Source organism: Echinops telfairi, unplaced genomic scaffold (assembly GCF_000313985.2).
Source record: "Echinops telfairi isolate 266 unplaced genomic scaffold, ASM31398v2 ScPeMD7_6;HRSCAF=24_0, whole genome shotgun sequence".
Classification (NCBI taxonomy): domain Eukaryota; kingdom Metazoa; phylum Chordata; class Mammalia; order Afrosoricida; family Tenrecidae; genus Echinops; species Echinops telfairi.
Window position 1 is genome coordinate 24,337,993 of NW_022103902.1, and position 17,548 is coordinate 24,355,540.

Sequence of the window (17,548 nt, forward strand, 5' to 3'; positions counted from 1 at the left end):
TGGAACACTGCTCCCCAGGGATTCCCAATCTTTACTAGACACGTGACATGGAAGGTGCAGCTTCAGTCTTTCTCCTATGGAGTGATTGGGGGTGGGTTTGAACTGCCAGTCTTGTGGTTACCAGCCCAATATCTTACTCACTTTGTCATCAGGGTCCTTTTCATCAGTGTCTTTCCATTTCTGAACACTGACCAGAATGATTAAGCATTAGTGCCACCAGGGAACACCCAAATGAGTATTTTCCAAGTTCTGGAAAATGTATCCATGTCGCTAATGATTAAAGATGGGGATATACTTTGAACATTTCCAGTTGCTAGACCTCCTATAAAAAGGTGTTATTAGAATGGGTAGGGAAGAGGGAACCGATTACATGGAACTGTGTGTGACCTCCTCCCTGGGGGACAGACAACTGAAAAGTGGATTAAGGGAGAAGTCGGACAGGGCAAGATATGACAAAATACCCATTTATAAACTATCAAGGGCTCATGTGGGAGGGGGGAGCGGGGAGGGAGGGGAAAAATGAGGACCTAATGTCGGGGGTTTAAATGGAGAGAAAATGTTTTGAGAAATGATGTACAAATACGCTTTACACAATTGATGTGTGTATGGATTGGGATAACAGTTGTATGAGCCCCTAATAAAATGTTTAAAAAAAAAAAGAAATACAAAAAAAAAATTAATAGCTTGAATCTTTAAAAAGCAATTGTAAGTATACAAATATGCTTGTACCTCTGAAATTGAATAAATTCTTCTCTTGAAAAAAAAACCAAACAAAAAAACAAAAAAAATATGAAGAATATCAGTTCAGAACAATAAAAATAAATTTTGTTTCCAGAAAGGTTAACTTGGAGTCATTTTGAAATTTCGTCTTGGGTGTTTGGCAGGAAAGGCAACTGATGCCCAGAAAGGGTCGCATATCAGTATTTCAGCATCGATAATGTCTGGAGTCAGTAGAAGCAGGGACAGACAGAGTAGGAAGAGAAGGCCATGGCCAAGCATAGAATCCCGAGGAAATCGGGTCAAGGATGAAGGGAGAATCAAGGAAAGACCTGGAGAGACATTTTGCTAGGTTGGCGGGTAGAAAGGAAAGCATAATAGCAAATAAGTCTAAAAAGACTTTCTAAAAGCTGCCAACTTCAATTAAGAAATATGAAAATTATGCTATGTGTTTATTTTTAAGTTTTTTCTAGGTACCATAACTTGAAGCCAGTTGTTCCTTTAGAATGATCCTATTGCAAGCATTGAGCATGGATGAACGGAAATGAAGTAAAGACAGGGCATAGTAAACTAATATTTAAAGAAGCTAATCCAAAAGGTAGTAATGAGATGGGTATTAATTGCTATGAAATAACAATAAGGACATTCAATATAAAGAATAAAGGTTAAAATATAAGAACAACATCATTGTAAGTCTCAAAGCACTCTTATTTTCATTTTAGTTTATATGTTCTTGAAATAGTAATGTGAAATCCATGAAAACTTGGTCTATAAAAGGATTCCCTGCTGTGCACAAGAAAATGTCCACTTAAGTATCGATATTTAGTTTGTAATCTATGAAGATTAAATTCATGGAGATGTACAGGATAGGTTGGCAACTATATTTAAACTGAAAATCACTACAAATTACCATAACACCAAAAATCAAAATGCTGAAAAATCACTACAAATTACCATAGCACCAAAAATCAAAATGCTGACACTCGAAAGCATGTGAAGGTAGATTTATTGTTTTCACTTTCAAAATAATGATTAAACCTGTTGAAATAAATTAAAACTTAAATAGACATTGTTACAGCCAGATCTCCATAGCTTCAATAGTTAGCTTACACTGCATTTCTCTATCTTGACTTAGATTAATCAATATGAAAATGTGTAGGCAGTACATCAAATACTATTTGGTGTAAAATGAATCTCTATTGGTCTCTTAAAACACATGCTGTATGAGTGTTTAAAATTCACCAATATCTTAAACAAAATAAAATTTGTAAAGTATTGCAACATCATGATAAGTCCGAGTGGTGCAATGCTTACTGGCTTGGCTGATAACTGAAGGGTCAGCAGTTCCAACCCAGCAGCTGCTCTGCAGGGGAAAGATGTCACAGTCCGCTTCTCTAAGGATTGTGTCAGTCTGGGTACTCCAGAGAAACCGATCCACAGACACTCATGGATAAGAGAGAGTTTTCTATAAAGGTTAAGTGCGCATCACGAAAACATCCCAACCCAGTGCTGCCCAAGCCCACAAGTCCAACATTAACCCCTATGTTCGACACCAATCCACAAAGTCCTCCTCCAGCTCACAAAACACACGCAATGATGCTGACTGCAGGAGGAAAGCCGAATCAGTGAACATGTAAGCATTTCAGCACTGGCAGGGGTCTCCACACGGCTGCTCCAGCACGCAGGGTTGCATCGGGGTAGGTCCATGTGGCTTCTTCTCAGGGATGTCTTGTAGGAGGTGAGCCTTGCCAGCTGAAGCAGGGAACTGGCGAAGGCAACTGCACCCTGGTCCAACCATCAGAAAGCAAGAGACCCAAGAACCAGAAAGGCGAGGTTCACTGAGCCATTTATCCCTCCACCCTTCAATTAACCCCACATGTGTTTATTGGCCAGTGTGGAGTTTCTGGCAAAGGGCCTTCCCTCTAGGAAGCCTCTGTCTGACCACATCTAAGGGTTGAAGCAAGAGCTTTGAGAGCCCCACATCTACCTTTCTTCTCACCTCCTATTCACTTATTGCCCTTAGAAAAGATTGTTTTTCTTAACTAAAATAACCAAAATGCTTATCTGCCCCAATCCCCAGGGGAAAAAATGTATAGCATGATTAATCTTTATTATTCAGCAGTACTTAGGGGAATTGTCCTGGATGGCATTTTTGAGCGCTGTAGCTCAGCCTAGCATCACATTGAGTCCCATATCAACATCATGCATATATACCGGCATGTGTGTAAAGGTATGTGACCTATATTTGTAAGCTATCTTTCATATTCATAAAATATGATTCCAAACCTTGTCATCGGCACTTTATCTTCATGGAGAACGATTTTGAAGTTCACTTGTCTTAACACCTTGACTTCATTTTCTTCATTTTTCTGAAGTGAATCCTGAGCTTCTCCTCAACAGAGTGCTCCGTGATAAGAACACATTCATGTGTAGGTTAGCGCACATTGTAGCCATTTAGTCGCCATGTGAGACTGATACACCAGGTGTATCAGATCTCAATTTCTAAGTAGATAAAAGCAAGTTTGCTATTTTCTAGATTGAGCCTATTGAAATCTACTGGTTTTTGACAATGTCATTATTAGTGTTATTGGGTGCCGTTGAGCCACTTCCAACCCATAGGGACTTTGTGCCCAGCAGAGCAGAGCACTGCCCAGTCCTGTGGCAGCCTCGCGGTTGTTCCTAAACTGAGCCCAGTGCAATGCTTCAGCCACTGTATTAATTCATCTCTTTGAGGGCCTCCTCTTTGCTTCTCTACCAAACATGATGTCCTTTTCCAGAGACTGGTCTCTCCTGACATCATGTTCAAAATATGTAGGGTGACATCCTTGCCTCAAAGGAGCACCCTGGCTGCATGTCTTCTAAGACAGGCCAGTTTGTCCTTGGAGCATCCCTGGTTCTTTCAATATTATTCTCCAGCCCCACAATTCAAATGAATCAGTTCTTCTTCAGTCTTTTATAGCCAATGTCCAACTTTCACATGCATGTGAGGCAATTGAGAATACCATGGCTTGGGTCAGGCACACCTTAGTCCTCACAACAATCTCCCTAGTTTTCAGCATTCTAAACCTCTCTTGTGAAGCACATTTAACCAGCACAAAGTATCTTTTGATCCCTTGACTGCTGCTTCCATGAACAAGACGAAAACCTTGACAATTTCAACTTTTCTTCATATATCATGACAGTCCAGTTCTGAGGACCTCGGTCTTGTTTACATTGAGTCATAAGCCATACTGAAGGCTGCAATCTTTGATCTCATCAGCAAGGCCTTCAGCTCTTCCTCAATGTCAGCAAGCAAGACTGTGTCATCTGCATATCACAAATTATTAATGACTTCTTCCAAGTCCTAATGCCACATGCTTCTTCATAGAAGCCAGCTTTTCTGATTACTTGATCAGCATATATAAGTAAGGCTAGAGGATTCAACCTTGACACACAATTTTCCTGATTTTCAACCATGGAGTATTCCCTTGTTCTGTTCTCACAACTGCTTCTTGATTCATATACACATTCTACATGATCACATGAAGCGTTCTGGAATTCATATTCTTCTCAAGGCTCTCCATAGTTTGTGATGATCCACATAGTCGAAGGCCTTGGTGTAGTCAATAAAACACAAATATCTTTCTGGTATTCTCTGCTTTGAGAAAAGATCCATTTGATACCAGCAAATGATATCCCTTGTTCCATGTCCTCTTCTGAATCCATCCTAAACCTCGAGCAACTTCCCCTCAATGTACTGCTGTAAAAATTGTTGAATGATCTTCAGCAAACTTTTATTTGCGTAGGATATCAATGATATTCTTCCATGGTATGAGCATTCTGTTGGATCACATGTCTTAGGAATGAGCTCAGATATAGGTCTCTTCCAGTCACTTGGCCAAGTAGTTGTCTTCCAAATTTCCTGGCATAGATGAGTGAGTGTTTGTAGGGCTTCATCATGTTCCTGAAATGGTTCAGTTGGTATTCCATGAATTCCTTTAGCCCTGTTTTTGGCTAATGCTTTCAGTGCAACTTGAACTTCTTGCTTCAGCACCTTTGGTTCTTGCTCATATGCTATCTCCTGAAATGGTAGAATGCTGACTCCTTCTTTTTGGTACAGTGACTCTGTGTATTCTTTCCATCTTCTTTTGATGATTATTGCGTCATTAGTATTTAGTCCATAGAATATTTCAGTATTTCCACTCAAGGCTAGAGGTATTTTTTGGTTCTTTCAATTTAAGATATGCTGAGTCTGTTCTGTAATGGTTTTCTAATTCTAGATATTTGTACATTTTATTATTATATTTGGCTTTGTCTTTTTGAGCTGCCCTTTGAAATTTTCTATTCAGTTTTTTAACTTCATAATTTTTCCACTTGCATTAGAAACTGTACAATTAAGATCAAATGTCAGAGTCTCCTCTGAGATCCAAGCTGATCTTTAATTTTCCTGTCTTTTTAATGACCTTTCGCTTTCTTCCTGAATGATGTTCTTGATGTCCTGCTATAGCTCATCCAGTCTTTTGTCATTAGTATTCAAGGGGTCAATTTGTTCTTGAAATTCAGGTGCAACACACTCAATGTGATATTTACGCTCCTGACGTCTTGTTTTAATTTTCTTCAGCTTTACCCTGAACTTACTGGGTAAAGGTCTGTCAAACTGTCAGCCCCTGGTCTGGTTTTAGCTGCTGAGAGTGAGCTTCTCCATCGGCTCTTCCCACAGATGTTGTCACTTTGTTTTCTGGGTATTTCATCTAGAAAGTCACCTGGTGTTGTTGGAAAAAATTGTTTAATGTGAACAAATCATTGCTTTTTCAAAGTTCTATCATGCAATCTCATTTTATTTTCATCACCAAGACCGTATTTGTCAAGTGCCATTCCTTTCTCTTTGTTTCCAACTTTTGCTTTCCGCTCACCAATCATTATCAATGCACCTTGTTTTCATGTTTGATCGATCTGGAGTGAAGTACAAGTCTTCAATTTCTTCATCACCAGCGCTGTGGTTGGTGCATAAATTTGAGTAATAGTTATCTGAACTGGCATTATACTTCATGAATTATGTTATTATATCCTTGATGACAGTGAATGCAAAGCTTGAATGCTTGAATGTGTTCATCCGAGCATAGTAAATCATATGATTTTTCTCATTCAATGGGCAATACCAGTCCATTTCAGCTCATTAATACCCAGGGTATTGATATTTATGTGTTTCTTTCCATTTTTGATGACTTCTAGTTTTCCTAGATTCACACTTTGCCCATTCCAAATACTGATCATTAGCAGATTTTTGCTGCTGATTCTACTTACCTTGATTTGTGCCCAATCAGGAAATGAAGATTCCTGAAGACTCTGCTCCCGCAATGATGACCTGACTCAAATCCCCACTGTTGTCTCTGTTCTGAGAAATGAGCTCTTCCTCGGTCACGTTTCAGGTGCTGTGGGACATGAGGGGCCTGTCCTCCAGTCCTCTCCCTGACACTGTTCTGCTGTCATTCACTAGCCCTTCAGTACCTGGCAACGTTTCAAACCTGTGCATAAGATGTTCCACGGCTCCTTCCTCAAAAGTGGAGAGTCGAGGTCTTCTGCATCGTCTGTTCTTATTCCAAAAGCTCTAATGAAAACTGTTCACTTTGGGTGAACCTGCCAGCATTTCACATACTATTCACAGAGCTTCCAGGATCACAGCAACGCACAAGCCACCACAGTAAGACAAACTGAGAGACAAGTGGTGGGACATTATAATTAGAAGATACAAATATATTGCACAAAATACATATGGCTTCAAATACATTTGTATGTGTCTCTTGCCAATATGCTGCAACTAAAGCACACTAAAAGAACATATATATGTATATATATATACATATATATGTGTGTGTATATATATATATATATATATATATATATATAGTTGAACATGATGGATTTATAAATGCCAGTTGCATGATTTCTTTATATTTCTTCTCATTCTGTTCATTGGCTTCATTGTCTTGATGATGCACAAAGTCTTGTTTTATTAAATTTAATTTGTTTTTCAACTGCTTTGTCTTTGTTGGTATTTTATCTCTGTCGATTTAGTCTTAAGACCAAGAACACATCATCTTGTTGTTTTAGGTGCCCTCAAGCTAGTTCTGACTCATGGGGACCTCAGAACAACAGAACAAAACACTGCCCTGCCCTGCACCACCCTCACCACTGTACTCATGTTTGAGCTTAGTGTTGCAGTCACTGCGTCAAGCCCTCTTGTCAACAGCCTTCTTGGTTGCTGACAAACATCTACTTCTGATTTAAAAGAATATTTTCATGGATCTTTTTTCAATGGACTGTAACCAAACTCCAACAAAGAAGATTCAGATAGATAACATCTATGTAAGAAATACAAGCATAAAATGATAATTTTATACCGAAGTATCTTAGTAGGTATGTTTTTATCTCTCTTATATATAAAATTTTAGCCACTCACATTCTTTTATAGAAGATATGGTCAATAAACATATTTAAAAATGCTTAATAGCATTGGTCATTAATCAAAACTGTACTGTGATATCATATCACACCTTAGGGAAACAATGGTGTTGTAGTAGTTGTGCATTGAGCTCCTAGCCCGAAGCTCAGCAGTTTGAAATCATCAGCCACTCCCTAGGACAACGAGAAAGTTTTGGACTTCCACAAAGAGCTCCAGTCTTAGCTACCATGTTTTATAAGGTCACTACGAGTCAGAATTGACTTGATGGCAGTGACTTTGGTTTGAGAGAATCCTGAGAATGAACAATATCAGAAAGGGAAAAAAATAAAGAAGACAAATATTAGGACGATTTGAGGAAATTGGAACACTTGTTCCCTGCTAAGGGGAATGTGCCCTGATGCTACTGCAGTGGAAACGAATGTAGTGGCTCCCGATGCAGTTCAACACAGAATGACCTTGGGAATCATCAATGGAACCCCTGCATATGTACCCAAAAGAACTGAGAATAGAGGCTCAAACATGCAATCAATGGAGAATAGATGTACGCATATACAAGTACACCTCTGCATATATACTCCAAAGAACTGAGAAGAGAGACTCAAACATATGCATGTTAAAGATGGCATTATGCACAAAAAGTAAAACTGGAAAAAAGACAGTGAAAACTGGAAAAAAGACAGTGTCCTTCAGTAGATGAATGGATAAACAAATTGGAGTACACAGCTATGTGCCACTTTAGGTCTACACAGGTAGCATTTTAGGTATATAGATTTATTGCCTCATGCTTTTTTTTTTAAAGAAAAAGAAGCTGTCTTTTTATTATTTCCCCTTAATGGCCTTGAACCCAGTCTCTTGGAACATTGGACCATGGTAGATGAGTCTGAGGACATGGGTCTGAGAATGCACGTTGGGGCGTTCTCTGATCAGCCAGTCATGCTGCAGCAGGGGATGCAGGATGAAGACGACTCCTGGTGTTCAGGCAAAAGAAACAGCTGGCAGAGCTGGGCTCACTCTGCTCTCCTCCAGCTCGCTTTCTCACCTTCTGCTCCAGTACCTGCCTCTCAACTCTGGTTGCTGCCAGCAATGCCCAGTCCTCTGGTCTCTACCAGCAGCTCTCACCAATCTGGCAGTGGCAGCAACAAGCATAACTAGAGATAGTCTCCCATATGTTGATGTTAATATGGTGTTTTTACAGCTTCCACCTCATATACCGTTTTTTTTGTTTACAGACTGTATCATGGACATAAAATAGCACATAATTATATGTATACAATGAAATATTATCCAATCACAAAAATGAATGAAGTTCTAACACATCCTACAACATAGGTGAACCTTGAAAATATTGTCTCTGTTAATTAAACCAGACACACACAATGACCAATATAGAATGAGTATATTTATTTCCAATAGCTTAATGGAAAAATGTATAAATCAGTAAGTTGGTTGATGGTTTTGATGGGTTAGAGGGAGGATGGAGTACACAGTTATTGCTTACTGATACGACGGGATGATGAGAGAGTTTGCGTGATGGTTTACAACATTGAGAGGATGGCACTGGATTATGCACTTGAAAATAGTTAAAATGGAAATTGTTATGCTGTGTATATTTTATCTCAATGAAAAGAAGGAAAAAATGGAAAATAATGAGATGGAGCAGAGAAGAAGGAGGAGGAGGCAGAGGAGGAAGAGGAAGAGGTAGAGGGGGAGGGGGAGGAAGAGGAAGAAGAAGAAGAAGAAGAAGAAGAAGAAGAAGAAGAAGAAGAAGAAGAAGAAGAAGAAGAAGAAGAAGAAGTTGTACACCCATGTTAGCTAAAGTAAAAGGAAGATAGTGATCATTGATCATTTTTGTAGCCTGGGTATGTAATTCACGTTTTTAGTCTGTGTTCAAACACAGTCACAAAGTGGTTTCATTATTGGATCAGTACACCATAGTCAGATACCTTGAGTCATGCAAATCATTAAGTTCTCGGCTACTAACTATATGGTTGGAAGTTCAAAGTCACCCCAAGGCACCTAAAGACAAGCATAGCAATCTGCCTCACATAGAGATCACAGCCTTGAAAACTCCAGGGAACTGTTTTTCTCCGCAGACACGAGGACTGTATGAGTTGACATCGAATTGATAGCAGGTAAGCATATCATCATAGTTACTGATTGGCCTTGCCTGCTGTTGACACTCTGAGAAATGTTATTGAAGAGAATAGCAAGACCTTGCTATGTGTTCTAGGCCAGTTTCTGTCCATTTGCATTTGCATTAGCTTTCTATTGCTCCCATCAGAAATGTTTCTTTTAAAATTTACCACACATTTGGTGACCTGACAGGCACTCAGAGTTATAATATTATAATTTTGTAAATGAGAATATCTCACTGAGCTAAAAATAAAGATATCAGCAAGACTTTGTTTCTCTTTGGGAGCTCTAGAGAAGAACCCATTTCCTTGACTTTTCTTGCATTCTTTAGCTTACACTCTTTTTCTCCCTCTTCAAAAGGGCAGATGGACATCTCCTTAGATTACATACATTTGGACCCCTTCTCTGTCACTCTTTTTCAATTAATAAGATTACTTTTGATTATATTAGGTCCAAACTTATAGTCTTAGATAATCTCCCTATTTTAAGTTCTTACTGCCATATAAAGTAATAGTTAGGGGGGGAAAAACAACATAACTATTCATAGGTTACCTACTCATAGTTTTAGGAGTTGCTATTGAGCCAATTGTTGTCATGATGTTTTCAACATCTGACAATGTTCAGATTCTGTCCATGAGATTTCCCATGGTTAATTCCTCAGAAGTTGATAACCTATTCCTTCATAGTTTAGAAGTGCTGCTGAAACCTATTTAAATTGGGCGAGCCTGCTGGTTTTGACATACTGGAGACATACCTTCCAGTAGCAGAGCCTAAGTCATCGCAGGATGACAAAGTGACAGACAAGTTGTAGAAGTCCTGAAGATCTTTCAACAATTGTTGCTGCAGTACATTGACATCAAACCATCAGCAGTTCTCACCGGAATCAGAAGAGGACATGGAACAAGGGATGTCATTACTGATGGATCTTTGCTGAAAGCAGAGAATAGCAGAAAGATGTCTCCCGATGTGACCCAAGCCCTGGTATTTTCATTGACTATGGAAACGCATTTGACTGTGTGAATGACAACAAACTATGGGTCGCCTTCAGAAGAACTGGAATCCCAGAACAAGGCATTATGTTCATGCAGAACCTAAATGTGGATCAAGAGGTAGTCACTCAAACAATACAAGGGCATATTGCGTTGTTTGAAATAAGGACAGGTGGGCATCGTGTTATTTATTCAATCTGTATGCCGAGCAAATAATCAGACACTGGCTTATATGAAGAAGAATGTGACAGTGGTGTGGAGCCAGGCTTAATAAAAACCTGTGATAACACAACCTTACTTGCTAAAAGTAAAGGACATATGGGGCAGAGAAAAGGAGGAAGACCTTTGACAAGATGGATGGAAACCGTGGCTTCAATAATGAGCTCAAACATAAGAAGACATTGTCAGGCCAGCACAGAACTGGAAAGTGTTGTGTTCAGTTGTGCATAGGTTCCCTGCGAGTCAGAACTGACTTGATGGCACTTAGCAACACCAGGAATATTCAGTCAATTCCAGATCATGAGGATCTCGCTGATGTAGAATTGTGCTCCATAACGTTGTCATCTGCCTTCCCTAGCTTCTCCCTCCAATGTTTACTGTTCATTTCACATTTTAACTAACTAGAAAAATGTTTGCGTAATATTTATCTTAAACCAACATTAAAAGCCCTTGGTCTGGTTCACCCGGTAGCTCAACAGTCAAGGATTAAGGCTTTTTCCATCCCCAAAGTTCTCTTTTCCACTTCATCTTTAGCTTCTCGTGACTCCTAACCATCTGGGCTATGGGTTTCCTAGTTTACACGGCAAACAAAAATAGGTGCCAGTGATATGTTCTTAAGTGTGAGGAGACTTTTCCTAATGCCACCAGCAGATCACTTCTCAAAGATCATTACTTCAAATGGTCTAAGTTCTCCCCTCTGAATTTATCACTGGCAAAGAGGGAAGGTAATTATTGAATTATTGTAATTGTTTTAAGCATATCAGATAGATTAAAACAGATACAGGTGAGACATTCCAGTTGTCCACCACATTATATAGAAAACTCGTCATGACTTCGTCCGCTGATAGAATTATTTTTTTTAAAGTACAATGTAAAATATGAATATAAAAATAGCATGGTGTTTGGAATCTACATGAGATGTGATCAGAAAACAGATGATTGGTAAATGTATTATGCTATTAATTTTTAAAATACCACAAAATGATGTCAGAAAATAGGTAATTGCATGAAATAAAAATAAAATTATAAATATTTGATTCAAACAACAAAGCAATAAACTTAATACTATTTAAAAACTAGAAGATTTAGCTATTAGAGAGCAAGACAGACAGTTAAAGCCAACAAAGTCAGGAATAAGTAAAGAGAGACACGAACATTGAAGAGTCCATGAGTAAAGCTTCAGTACCAGAAATGCCTTTATCAATGAGACCAGTATCATTTATAGTCCAATGCTTGGAACACAGAAGCTGTTTGACAAATGTTTGTCATTTATCATGTCAGTGGATTTGTTATGTTAGTTTCTCGGATGTAGCATAATTCAATATAATTTAAAGAAAGGACTTACTCTGAAGTGCTACTGACTTTAGATATGTAGAAGGAATCTGATATTTGAGACCACCCACAAACATGGGGAACTTATCAGGCCAGGGAGTAAAAACCATCCCAAACAGGTGCAGATAACACAAATGACATGAAATGATCATTTACATTTATTTCTCACAAAATACATTTAGAGATGTAGTATTAAGGCAACAGATGGACATTGGACCTCCATTCAAGTTCTTACTCAATACAAGAACACTTTGTTCTATTAAATTGACATTCCATGATGCACACCTTCCCAACATGATCACTGAAGACAAATGTGTGCATAAGCAAATGTGGTGAAGAAAGACTGATGGTGCCCAGCTATCAAAAAATATAGCATCTGGGGGCTTAAAGGCCTGTAGATAAACAAGCAGCCATCGTGTGACCACGAGGTGTAGAAGGGACCAGGTATCAGGCATCAAAGAACAAAAAAATCATATCAGTGGGGCCCACCTTCCCGATATGCTCACTGAAGACAAATGTGTTCATAAGCAAATGTGGTGAAGAAAGCTGATGGTGCCCAGCTATCAAAAGATATGGCGTCTTGGGTATTAAAGGCTTGAAGGTAAACAAGTGGCCATGTAGCTGAGAAGCAACAAGGCCCACATGGAAGAAGCACACCAGCCTGTGTGAGCATGAGGTGTCAACGTGATCAGGTATCAGGCATCAAAGAACAAAAAATCATATCATTGTAAATGAGAGTGAGTGCGGAGTGGAGACCCAAAGCCCATCTGTAGGCAACTCGACACCCCCTTACAGAAGAATTGCGGGGAGGAGACGAGCCAGTCAGGATGCAGGGTAGAAAATGATGAAACATACAACTTTTCTCTAATTCTTAAATGCTTCCTCCTCCCCCCACTATCATGATCCCAATTCTACCTTACAAATCTGGCTAGACCAAAGAATATACACTGATAGAGATAGAAAATGGAAACACAAGGAATCCAGGACACATGATCCCTTCAGCACCAGTGGTGAGAGTGGTGATACCAGGAGGGTGGAATGAATATGGGGTAGAAAGGGGGAATGATTGTGAGGATCTGCATATAACCTCCTTTCTGGGGGACAGACAACAGAAACGTGGGTGAAGGGAGACATCAGATAGTGTAAGATATGACAAAATAATAATAATTTATAAATTATCAAGGGTTCATGAAGGAAGGGAGAGTGGGGAGGGAGGGGGGAAAATGAGCTGATATCAAGACCTCAAGTAGAAAGCACATGTTTTGAGAATGATGATTGCAACAAATGTACAAATGTGCTTGACACAATGGATGTATGTATGGATTATGATAAGAGTTGTACGAGCCTCCAATGAAATAATTTTTTTTAAATCAATAGGATACAGGAAAAATTATCCCTGAATATTTGTTTGTGGGTTGGGCTAATATTTACTATTTTAGGGTTTTGTTTTGTTTTACTGAAAAAAGTGAAAAATGAGAACAAAAATAGGCTAGGGAATTAATTATACTAACCTCATGTATTATTCTCATTGGTTGTAGGAGGAGTCTACCACTACTTTCACATCAATTCATTCCTCGCTTCCTCAAAAGAAGCAAGTAAAACATTAAAGATGATTTACATGAATCAAATAAAGGCTTATTATGCATTTATATTTAAGTATTATAGAAGTTGTGGTAGTTACATAATCTTGTGTCCATTGTGACTTTAGAGGATTAAGAGTGAAGGGGTGGAGTGTAGTCTGTCAATCGGGTCATAGTCAATGAAGCCTCTGTGTGGGCATGGTCGTCTCATGAGGATCCTGGAACTCCAGTATTTCCTCCTTGGAGGCAGGAGACTCTCTCACTCAACTGACTCCCTTCAAGACATTTCTGAGGAGAAGCCACATGAAACTACCCTGAGGCAGTCAAAGTTTCAGTGCTGAAGAAGCCATGTGGAGACACCTGCCAGTGCTGAGATGCTTACAATGCCACTGATCCACAGGACTTCCCACCCACTGGCCTGTGATCTTCTTGCATTCAGCATCATTGCATATATTTTGTGAGTCTGAAGAGGACTTTATAGATTGGTATCAGACTAATGGGCTAATATCGGACTTATGAACTTGATCTGGGCTGAGCTGTGATATTTTCTCAATATTCAATTGCTCTTGTATATAAACCTCTTTTTCATACACGAGTGTCTATGAATTTATTTCTCTAGTCTACCAGTACTGACACAGATGTTATTCCATAAAATAAGTAGAACAGTAACTTTTAGTGAAAAAATATAAATAACTTTAGATAAAAGGGAAACTGAGTTCAATTTTACACCGAATGTTTAACATTTTAATATATATCTAACTCACTCTCAGGAAGAGAAAAAAAGAAAAGAAATAGATACTGTAGCAAAGTGTGGTAAAGAAATTAGATGGTGCCCAGCTTTCAGATAAAATAGCATCTGGGCTCTTAAAGGCTTGTTTCCAGACAGACAGCCATCTAAAGTGAGAAGTTAACTAAGTTCACATGGAAGAAGCACACCATCATCAGTCAGTAAAGGAACATAAATTATATAATCTGAAGTCAAAAGAGGGAATAGTATCAGAGCCTAAATTGTGAGAAACTAGTTTGCAGAAGACTATTGATGACAATGGGGGCCCAAGATATATTTGTGGAAACTACGTAGGAAATAAATCTCCAGTGATTTCCCTCTGCTCATAATAGAGGGATGAAGGGAACTCCCAAAGAGAGTGTATTGGTGAGATTACATTACAATATCAAAATGATAAACAAATGATTCAAACAGTTAAATCCTTGTCAGTTGATTCCCCCCCTCTGATGCATGTTAGGCCTAATCTGATTTTCACATTTTTTGCATTTGTTCATATTGGGGTTTATCTCAGATGTGTTATATCATTGGGAGTGACCTTCTTAAATTTTTGTTTTCTGTTTTTCAGTATATGAACACCAGAATTGATGCATCTATCGGAACTTAGATCTCTAGTATACGTATACTTACTTTGTGATCTGTTCATGAATAACACCCCCAGCCCTTGGCCACAGGGAACTAGGTGGTTTCTTCTATGTGCTGTTCATTATCTTAGGAAGCAGGATTGCCAGTTAGAAAAAAAATCACTGCGAAACCATGCTGTTGAGTTCAAAACTGAGTACTATAATGCAAAAGAAAAATAACTCTATAAGACTAACTTTAAAACAGTTTCTTTCTTTCCTATATCAAAATCTCAATAACTACAAATCTGTACTCTTCTGTTTATTTAACGATATCTCATTCTAGATTTTAGTGACTTTAAAAACATTTTAGCTGATAATTTTACAATTTAAAACTTTCCTCATCTCAAATAGACTATAGAGAGGCGTCACAAGTGTCCCTAAGGTACTGGTATCAGGAATAGATATTTGAGTGCAGAACTCTTCCTAAACCATGAAATGAACTATACAAAGAATTGCTGCCTCTTGATATAGAGATATCGGGAACCACTATGGATTAGAACCAAATGGACATGTTTTATATTGTTGTTTAATCTTCTGTTTTGTTTTGCTTTTTACTTTATTTTGGGGCTTATTACAGTTTCTTCATTAAATTAAGACACCTAAGGCCTACATGTCTTTCAACATTCCTCCCAACAAACACCAACTGCTCTTCCTTCCCTCTCTCATCGTATCCAAAGGGGGGAATTTGGTAATTTAGTCTCTGTGCAGGTCTAGAAATTCTTTCAGTGACCATTTCTTCTACTCCACGTCATTCCCAGATAAAAAACCCTATTTATAAGGGGATGTCCAATTGCTTACAGATGGGCTTTGGGCCTCCACTCTGCACTGGCCCCCTCATTCACATTATGATTTTTTGCTCTGGGTTTTTAATGCCTGATACCAGATCCCATCAAAACCTCATGATCACACAGGCTGGTGTGCTTCTTCCATGTGGGCTTTGTTGCTTCTCAGCTAGATGGCCACTTGTTTACCTTCAAGCCTTTAAGACCCCAGACACGGTATCTTTTGATAGCCAGGTACCATCAACTTTCTTCACCACATTTGCTTATGCACCAGCTTTGTCTTCATTGATCATGTCGGGAAGGTGAGCATCTCAGAGTACTCAATTATTAGAACAAAGTGTTCTTGTGTTGAGGAATTACTTGTGTCAAGGCCCAATGTCCATCTGCTTCCTTAATACTAAACCTATAAATATATGTACATAGATCCCCATCATCATATATAAATATATATACATATGTACATGTCTGTATTTAGATCTCTATAAATGCCCTTTGCCTCTTAGTTCTTTCCTCTATTTCCTGTTACTTTCCTCTTGTCCCACTATTATGTTCAGCCTTCATTTGGGGTTCAGTAATTCCTCTTGGTTACATTGTCCTTGATCAAGCCCTACCAGACCTCCTACACCCTCCTCATCATCGATTTTCAGTCACTTGTTTCCTTGTCCCTGGGTTTGTTAACACCCACTTCCTTTCCCCCATGTCACCCTCTCCCATGTCTGCCGGAACTGTCGTCCTGTTGTTCTCTCTTCTGGCTTGTTTATCCCACCTATCCCATTCAGACAGACATGAAGCAACAACAATATGCACAAACACAAGACCAAGCACAACAGAAAATAAAACAATAGCTACAACAACAAAAAAAGAAAAGCCAAGAAATAGTTCAAGGTCTATTTGTTGTCCTGTACAAGTGTTTTCCAGTTGAGTCTGATGGGGTGCCAAGCCCTAGCCCCACAGTCTGTTCATGGTTTTCCCCGGAGACTTCATTGCTCTGCTCCCCTTGCTGCTCTGTTGCATGCCCCCAGCATCTCACTTCTGTGTGGTGGGGTCAGGGCAGGCACAATTCTGGCTGTGTGTCTCCAGTGTTGTCCTCCGTGGTGTTATGTGTCAGTGAGGGACATTGTGTCTTGTGTTGGGGCTGGCCCTATGGTCCTCTCTGTGCATTGGCTGTTCTGAGCAGAAATATCATCCTCAGGGATTGGTGGGCAGGATTTGCTTCACTCTTTTTTTCCTTCCCCCTCATTTGCTCCAGTGTGCTCTGATCAGACACATCCCTCTCCTTGAGCTGTAGCTTCAGTACTGTCCTTGAAATATATTCTTCTGGGGGTTAGGAGGACTGCCCACTTAGTTGGTAGTGGGACTGGCCCCTCAGGCCTCTCTATTGGTTCCCTGATTCATGCCAGTGTGTTTTGTTCCTGTCTTTGAACACCAGGTTGTAGTCTGGTCCCTCTTTCCCTATGGAGATATAACCAACACCCTCCCCTTGGATGATTTAGTGCCCTGTTCCCCCTGCTACCCATGTTTTATTTTCTTTTTCCCTCCTTTTTAGTTGGATACCATATGTATCCCTGAATTCTCTGGCCACTGCCATATTACCTGGATCTCACACCAGGAATGTATGTATACAGTTGCTTCTTCCCTATGCCCCTTTTGAATTTTTTTTAGCTTACCTCAGTGGACTCATGTTGTACTTGTCCTTTTGTGCTTGGCTTACTTCACTTAGCACAATTTCTTCTAGTTCTTCCCATGCGATGATATGTTTTATACGTCCATCACTGCTTTTTAGGGATGTGTAATACTCCATTGTATGTATGTATCACAGTTTTTTAATCCATTTGACTGTTGATGGAAATTTGGGTTTTTCCTAACTCCTTGAAATTGTGAACTGTGCTGCAATGAACATTGGAGCACAGATGTCTGGTAAGCAATTGAACATCCCCTTACAGAAGG